This window comes from Chionomys nivalis, chromosome 24, assembly GCF_950005125.1.
Source record: "Chionomys nivalis chromosome 24, mChiNiv1.1, whole genome shotgun sequence".
Classification (NCBI taxonomy): Eukaryota; Metazoa; Chordata; class Mammalia; order Rodentia; family Cricetidae; genus Chionomys; species Chionomys nivalis.
The window spans coordinates 10,721,432-10,730,670 of record NC_080109.1 but is presented as its reverse complement, the minus strand read 5'-3'; positions in this window follow the sequence as shown (position 1 = coordinate 10,730,670).

The following is a 9,239-nucleotide window of genomic DNA, read 5'->3' as shown; positions in this document are numbered from 1 at the left end:
GCTGAGTTTCTCTTAATCTTATTAGAGTTTATCCACATTGCTAATTGTCTTCAACTATTTTACTTGTAATTACGCCTATCTAGGTCCTGGATTGAATTTCTCTGCCAGTTTGGTTACTCTTTTCAAGTCATCGATCATTTTTACCAGTAAATTCTTAAAATTCTGCCTTACATTTTACCAGGTCTAAAAGTATATAGAATATCATTAGGAATCATCATATTGACTTTTTTCTTCGGAACTATCCAGTCTCTGATTCTTAGTCATCCAGGAAGTTGAGATGCTTGACATGCTGAACATTTCTTGAAGTGTTTTTCAGTTATTTGAAACTTAATTATGTTTAGATCTGTGCCCACTTTTTTAGTTGGATTACTAGGATTTTGATATCTGGCTTCTTGAGTTCTTTATTGATGTTATCAGATGTGTGATTGGTAAGATCTTTTTATTATTATTATTATTATTATTCTTTTTTAATTAAAATTTCTACCTGTCCCCGTTTCCCATTTCCCTCCCCTCCTCCCAAATATTGCCCACTCCCCCCGCTCCCCTCCCCCTATCCCCACTCCTCTTCTCCTCCCCCCACTCCATTCCCCCTCCCTCTCGATACTGAAGCGCAGTACAAATTCCCTGCCCTGCAGGAAGACCAAGGTCCTCCTGCTTCTATCTAGGTCCAGGAAGGTGATCATCCAAACGGCTAAGCTCTCACAAAGCCAGTTCATGTATTAGGATGGAAACCTAGTGCCATTGCCCTTGGCTTCTCATCAGCCTTCATTGTCCGCCATGCTCAGAGAGTCCAGTTTCAACCCATGCTTTTCAGTCCCAGTGAGCTGGCCTTAAGGTATTTCACAATATAGAAACAGAGAAGTCATTGCCAAATTCCTTTTATGAAGCTGCAGTTACTCTGATACCAAAACCACACAAAGATACAACCAAGAAAGAGAACTACAGGCCAATCTCACTCATGAACATCGACGCAAAGATACTCAATAAAATACTGGCAAACCGAATCCAGCCACATTGTTGAAAGTGTTTATCAGCTGTAGGAGTTCCTTCTTGAACTTTTTGGGTTACTTAATATATACTATCATATTATATTATCTACAAATAATGATAGTTTAATTTCTTCTTTTTCAATTGAATTCCTTTAATCTCCTTCAGCTGTCATTTTGTTCTACCTAAAATTTTAAGTACAATATTAAATAGATATTGAGAGAGTGGGGGACCTTGTCTTGTTTCTTATTTTAATGGAATTGCTTGGATTTTCTCTCCATTACTTTGATGTTTGCTACAGGCTTGTTGTAAATTGCATAATTTTACTTACATATGTCCCTTGTTTCCATAATCTCTCCAGTACTTTCATCATGAAGGGATGTTGAATTTGTCAAAGGCTTTTTCTGCACCTCATGAAATGATCATGTTTTTCTTTTCTTTCATTCTTCTTATATGGTGGAATACATTTAGTAATTTTTGCATATTGTACCATCCCCAATATCATTGGGATGAAACCTAATTGCTCATGATGCATGATCTTTTGGTGTGCTCTTGGATTTGGCTTAGAAGTCATCTACTGAATATTTTTGCATTTATATTTATAAAGGAAATTGCTTTGTAGTGCTCTTTCTTTGTTAAGTTTTTACATGGTTTGGATAGCATGTTAACTGTGGCTTTATAAAACAAATTAGGCAATGTTCCTTTTGTTTATATTTTGTGGAATTATTTGAAAAATGTTGGTGCTATCTCTTTCTTAAAAATTTGGTAGAATTCTGCACTAAAACCATCTAATCCTGTTCATTTTTTCTTGACTTTCTTTGAGGGATTTATTTATTTCCTCCAATTGCTTGTTTGCATTTTTCTGGATTTTTGAAAGGGTTTTATTCATTTCCTCTTTAAGTACCTCTATCATTTTCATTTAATGGTTTTAAGGTCTTGTTCCTGTGCTTTGGCTGTGTTTGGATATTCACAGCCTGCTGTGGTTGGATAGCTGCGCTCTGGTGGAGACATATTAATATGGTTGTAATTTGTTGTGTTCTTATGCTGGCATAAAACATATTAATTTGGGGCTATTATAGGTTTGGGTGTAGATTTCTGCTTTGTTCTTTTGGATGGGTGTTTTGTTCCTTGCTTTCTGTTTCTTTTATGGATTTTCAAAGACTGTTGTCTAGGAATATCCCTGAGGTTTGGGGTAACAGAGGGAATGGAGAAGGTCTGCAGCAATCTACCTGATCTTCTAGCAGGCATGGCCTGTGGTTGAGCAGGGTGTGTTTACCAGGGTTGGGGAAGAGAAAAGCAAGGATGGTGGTGAGTTGGGGCAAGGAGAATGGTTTGTGGTGCCACAGGAGGTTTGAATATGGGGCAGGACGAGGCAGTTTTGAAAACTTTTATGTGATGATGTAATTCAAAGACCAACAAAAACTTGGTGGAAAACTGAGAAAGATATCAGAAAACAAAATGTTACTGAACATCACTGTATGTGCTTAAAGGGGAACCTTTACTATATAGCGAAGAAATGCACAGTTTTCTTCAGTTTTTCTCCTTTGAAGAATAAGAATACAAATGTACAATCTTTGTCTTGGAAATATGTTTGGCACGATCAGGGGTTTGAGGACAATTTTATTTATTTTGTTGTTAATATATTTTGATATAGTGTGGAAAGACATGGAGTACTGTTGGACACATGATATTCTTTACAGACAGTGATGTGGTTTTACTCTATCTTTGTGACAAGTGACAGACAATGAACAGATCAGAAACAGATCAGTTAGCAGCAGTGCTTTCTCCAGGACTAACCTTCATCATTATCACAAAAATCCAAGAATGTGGAATATTTGGATCACATAAGACATAAGCATTTTACTATTTTGTGATGTTTGCCCACCTCATTTGCTCTTTTATGTACTTTTCTATTTAGTTTTGTACTTTATTTTACTTCCTCGCTACTGAGTTTCCAACAGGAGAGAAATTCTGGTATGACTTTCGGTTTCCCAGTTTGTGCCCTATAAGGTTGGAGTCTATCGCTGACTACATTTTAGTTGAGTGGACTTCATTAGGAGTGAGGAAGTCAGTAATTCAGGAGGTTCTATTTCAGCTGGGAAAGAACAGTGGATAGAATAGAGAGTCCCTATAGACTCAGTGATCTAGCTGAACTCCGAAGATGGAAATTAGAAAAGCTGCAAATCTAAGAAGCAGTAGGCTTTCCAAGAAGCGAGATATGAAATAAAAATAAAGGGGCAGAGGAAAGAATGCAGCTTAAAGATACCCAGGAGAAATCACTGTGGACTTCTGAGTGATGATCCTTTCAGAGGTGGCAGGTTGTTGAGTAATGGGTCTCCATTTTCCATCCTAACCATCATCACTAACCTACATGTATTTTGTGTTATAAAAGAAGGAAAAAAATGATGTTTTTTTTTATTCTCTCTCTCTCTCTCTCTCTCTCTCTCTCTCTCTCTCTCTCTCTCTCTCTCCTCCTTTCAGGATGTTCTCTTCTTGGTCATATTGTGTAGTGCTAACCTTCAGACCATTCTGCTTCAGACTTCTATCGCAGGAGTTGTGGGATTATGCCCCCAACCAAGCTTTGAAATCATTAAAATAATTTTGTTTTAGGTTTATTCTAAATTTTGAAGGAAATCAAAGGGATTCCATACTAATGATTTTTTTTTTCTGCACTTAGTCAAAATGAATGCATTCAGCTGTGGTTGCATAATTTAAGATGTGGTAATTTTATTATTTTATGGTTAGCAAGAAAATTGACAAAATTTTTCATCATGAAAATGTAATTTATAAACATAAAGAAGGGTTAATTCTTCAGGTACTATAACTCAAGTTATGAGGATCAGATGAAGATAGAATAAAAACCTTATTACTTGAAAATTGAAAGATTGTTACCCTTGTTGAAGGAGAGAAAAAGATTGAGAGAGAAAAGAAGGAGGAGGAAAGGGAGAATGAGAACAAGAATTTCTGGAAAGCTCCAGGAATAGAAAGGAGTTTATGGCTTTTTATTAGCCAGTTTACAAACATTATGTGTTTATGTTTTAAATTATTTTAATAAAATTCTGCATTTATTTATCTCCCACCCACCTATTTCTATGTTTAAGATATAAAAATTTATTTAACTATGATGAAATTTTGAAGTAGATTTTTATTTAATTGCACAAACACATATAAGATAGAACAACTGACATTATATTAAAATCCTAGGTATGGAGGTTAAGTATATAAAGAATTCCATTTTAATTTTCATTTTAATATTAATTTTAAATAGTAACTATCTTAAATCTATAATCATAATTCGTATGGGGCATTTAATACATCCTTTAATTATTGACTTGAAATATTGGCTAATTCCATGATACGTTTTTATTAAAGAAAGCATATTTTCTTCAGTTCAAGTCATTCTTAATTTATAAAGAATGATTTGAGAAAAATTGCTCATGATTTTATCTTATTTCTATACAGAAGATGAACAATAAATAATTTAAAATAAAAAAGTCATTGAACAAGAGCAATGCGATGATGTTCCACATCCTCAGCCACCAGGGAAATGTAAATTAAGACTATTTTGAGATTCCAGCTCACCCCAGTCATAATGGCTATCATTAAGGAATCAAATGACTGTAGAACCTGTGAGTATTTGAGAAAGAGGAATCCTATTCACTGTCAGTTGGAGTGGAACTTGATGCAGCCGCTGTGGATATCTGTGTGGAAAGTCCTTAAAATCCTAAAAATAGACCAACCATATGAGACAGGCATACCACTCTTGGGCTCAATATACTCAGTATTCTACTGAAGAGATATTTGATCACCCCTGTATATTATTCTTTCTCTATTCTCAATAGGAGGAAAATAATGAACTTGCAACCCATCAGATGATGAATGAATAATTAATGTGCATCCCATAAACACAGTGGAATTTTCTTTAACACTAAAATTTAATCAAGAAATCTACTTATAAATGACTGAAACAGTTTAAAAAATTATTCTGTAGCCACTGGAGACAAATGCCGGAACTTTACCGGTTAACCACAGTCACGTGGCAATACACAGATTAATGGAGATGGGTTAGTTTAAGATATGAGTTAGCCATAAATACGCTTAAGCTATTGGCCAAACATCATTGCAAATAATATGGTTTCTGTGTGATTAGTTTGGAGCTGAATAGCCGCGAGCTAACAGGTGTTCTCCTACAACAGACATTGATGATAATAGTATCACAGACAAACCCTGTCATAAAAAAGACATATTTGTTAGCAAGAATTTCAAGGTAAACATTTCACTGTGATATTCATTAGTTTGCTCTTACTATCATAATACACCACAATCTGGCTTAAGGAGACATAAATATATTCTTTTATATTTCATAGGGGAGGAACCAAAGTTATAATATTAGAAATGCTGTCCTTGCTACAGAGGATCTAGGATCATATTTACCTTTCTTCTAGCTCCTGAGAACTCCCACAAATGGTTGTTCTCAATATTTTGTACGTCTCATCATTCCTAGACCTCCACGTTTGTGTATACTTTCCCATCTCTATTTTTGTTGTAAAGAATCTGCCAGTGTCTTATAAGAACACATAAGACTAATTTTTCTTTTTTTTCTGATCTCTAGGCAAGCTTTATTTATAAAAATACAATTTAAATGCTACTACATTTCCCATTTTTATCTAAAATAAAAAAGCTATAACTAATATGAGAAAACTATATACAGAGAGTACAAAAGCTATATACAGTATATGCAGACAATAAATACATCAACAATGCGTGGTTTATTTGCATATGACTAATTCAGAGAAAATACTCAATACCTATGATATCTTGTTTTGTCCAAAGTTTTCTACTTAATTTACTTTCTGTTATAACACTTCAGAGATCTACAGAATATGGCATTTAAGATGCTTCAATAACCTAGCCTTTATTACGACAATAAGACATTTCTGCTCCTGGCAGCACCAGTCTACTTCAGAGAAGACTATTCTTTCTAATTACACAAAGAGTCCAGGTTAAACTACTCAAGATTCTTAACTTAATCACGCTTTTTACACTACAAATCAATAGCCACAAGGTCATGAAATTAATATATGGAGTTATATATTTCAAGAGCACATGAGCACACTTCATATTAGAGGAAGAAATATGTTAAGATTGAAGAAATCATACTTGAATATTATGAGGTCAATAGAAGTACTAGAGGTGAAAGGCTTGAGAATCATTTTAGAACCATTGAAAATCAAAAAAAAAAAAGCACTTAAACAGAGACTTCCTACCAGCAACTGTTTGGTAACCTGTCCTGGAAATCAAGCAGAGATCTTAACACAATGTTTGCAGAACTTCAAAGATATCGACTTTGCAGTTTTGTATCTCTACGCCAAATATACGCTACTAATGGGAGAAGAATGGTATCTGGGATAATTTATGTTAAGAGTACTAAAACTTTTTGTTTATCTAACAGTAGTCAGGCAAGAGAGATAGATATGCAACAATCTTCCATTATAAATTACAATCTTTCTAGCAAGAAACAATGCAAAGACCTGACCAAAGGTGGTGGCCTCTAAGATGTTGCTTGTCCCCTGAGCATTTAATTCTGGCTCTAGGTTTATAGTAATATTATGATACAAGCAATAAGTATGATTAGGAAGATGTAAAGTTGCTAAATTCTAGGACTCCAGAAATTTCCTCTCTCTCTCCTCTTCCAGTACCCGGAGGTGTTAGCTGACATCTATAGTAATGACTGTAAATCTTCAGTGACTATAGCTACTGGCTGCTCAAGGGAAAATTATGATAAAGGAATTTATCATAATTTGAAAGTAGAAAAATAAACGGGTTGTGAACGAAGCCCAGGGAGCTGACAAGGGCACTGTTGTGGGTTTTTAGGTTGTGCTCTGTCCCCACAGTCACTGAACTTTGTTAGGAAGTCTCTTTGATAAATTTCTTCTCACTATAGATGTCCTGGTCTCTGGGCTTGTCCTCTGTCTTTTCAGGTCTCCTCACCCCACAGTGATGTCCTTGCTAACCCTCCAGTCATGTCTTTCCTTGATGTGCAATATAGGCTGGGAATTAGCCTAGATCATTGGTTCTCCTGTGGGTCACAACTATTTGGGTGTCAAACAGGGTCTGTTTAAGACCATGGGAAAACACAGATATCTACATTATGATTCATAAGAATTATAAAATTACAAAAATATCCCTCCAATTCACCACTTGGGCAAGGAGGAATCTGTGAGCAGAGTAGCTGGAAACTTCTTTCATGCTCTGGTTCCACTGGAAAGAATGTTTATAGGAAGCTTCTTCATCAAGTATGTAAAACTTTTAAAATGATATTCAATTAAAGAAAAAGAAATGAGACTTCCTCGGTTTTAACTTTGCAAACTTAAATGATGATTATTGCTAATGAAATGTTCTTTTTGCTAAGCTCATAAAGCAATCTGATCAAGATTTTAGTTTTTCTTGAAAATTACCTTAGATAAATTGAAAGAAAGTTAAAAGGAATCTAAAATTGATTTTGGGAAAGTATTATCAAATACTGTAATTATGTATATTTTAAATGGAAATTACCTAAAGTTCCAGTAAGTTCTGATAATTTTCACATTTGAAAACAGTCTATTTTGCCTGGTATTTTAATTTCCAACATTAATAGGAGGAGTATTCCAGCTTAATAATTATGTAACCAAAGAAAAGGCAGATAAATGTCAAATAATTTAAAAACACTAAAAGTAGATTCAAAATATGATGTATTATTACTATGAAAATCATCTACATTAACATAACTTCACATGGATTTCTTGATGCTTATTTAAAGCAAACACTTACTTTAATTGCTAGAAAAGGGTACTTGTCATGATGGAAGACTGACTTTCAAAATGATTCAGAGAAGTCCATCTCACTTTGTCTGAAAACAGCAAGAAATTCATGATTGTCAATCCCAAAGATGTAACTTTGTGTTGTATCACTGAGGAAAAGTAGATGTATATGTTTGTACATCTATGCAAGTTTGCATATATCATGAATAGTTGTTGGAAGCAGTGAGACCCCAGATCCTGAATTTCTTGTAATCCCCTGATCTGAGTGCCTACAGCTGCTCTGAGCACGAGACCTTCAGGAGTTCCTGATGGCAGGAGAGTGGTTTCTGGTGGGTTTGGCTGGGGCATGGCTATCTCTATATAATAATCTGCCCCTGAACACAATAAAGGGGGCATTCTTGGGGAATTCAAGGATGACTCGTGTCCCTGTCTCTCTGTCTTTGTGTGTCTGTGTATTTTAACCTCCAGCTTCCTTGCCCGAAGCTCGCGAACTGCATGCCAGCGCACAGAGCACAGACATGGGGGCCCGGTGCATGGCAAATAGTGAGAATACACATGATACACATGATTGCTCTCTTCTGAAGCCCCTGCATTGACCCTCTTTTTTTTCCTAATCATGTTTACTTAAATCATGGGGTATACCTTTGATAGTCACTGAATTCTAATTCTGTAAGAATTTCATAGGTTATACTTTGATTATATTCAACTCCAATTCCATTTCTGTACTCCTTCCATATTCTCCACTTCTGTTCCCACCTCAATATTTTTTCCTCTTTTCTTTCTTAATAACTCACTAAGTCTAACGTGAACTCATAGGTAGATGTAAGACTATTGACTGGAGGGAGATTGACCAACCATGAGGGGTCTATACCCTTAAAGAAAACTGTATATCCACTCTCTAGACATCACCAACTGTCCATAGATTCTAAGTTGAAAATAGATGTTCATGAGTCCATTCTACTCCACGCCAAAATGCTTACTTGCTTGACAATCTTGCTTGATTTTGGCCAGGAAGAATACTTCCCAATGTTAAATCAAGATCAGATAAATAATTTAAATAGACCTGTAATGCCATAGGAAATAAAAGAAGTTGTTAAAACTCTCCCAGCCACAAACAAACAAACAAATAAATACAGGGCCAGAGGATTTTTAATATAAAATAATACCAGACTTTCAAAAGAAGAGATGAGGAGAAGACAAATTTTTCGACAAACTAGAGACTGGAGGAACATTACCAATGTATCTTATTGAGGCCACAGTTACTCTGATACCTAGATCTAACAAGAATTCAAAAAAGAAAGAGAATTTGATTTAAAAATACTCAATAAAATATTTTCAACCATATCCAAGAACACATAAAAATGATTATCTATCATGATTTACTAGGTTTTATCCTTGAGATGCATGACAATATATGAAAATTTGTGAATGTAATCCACTATTAGATGCTGA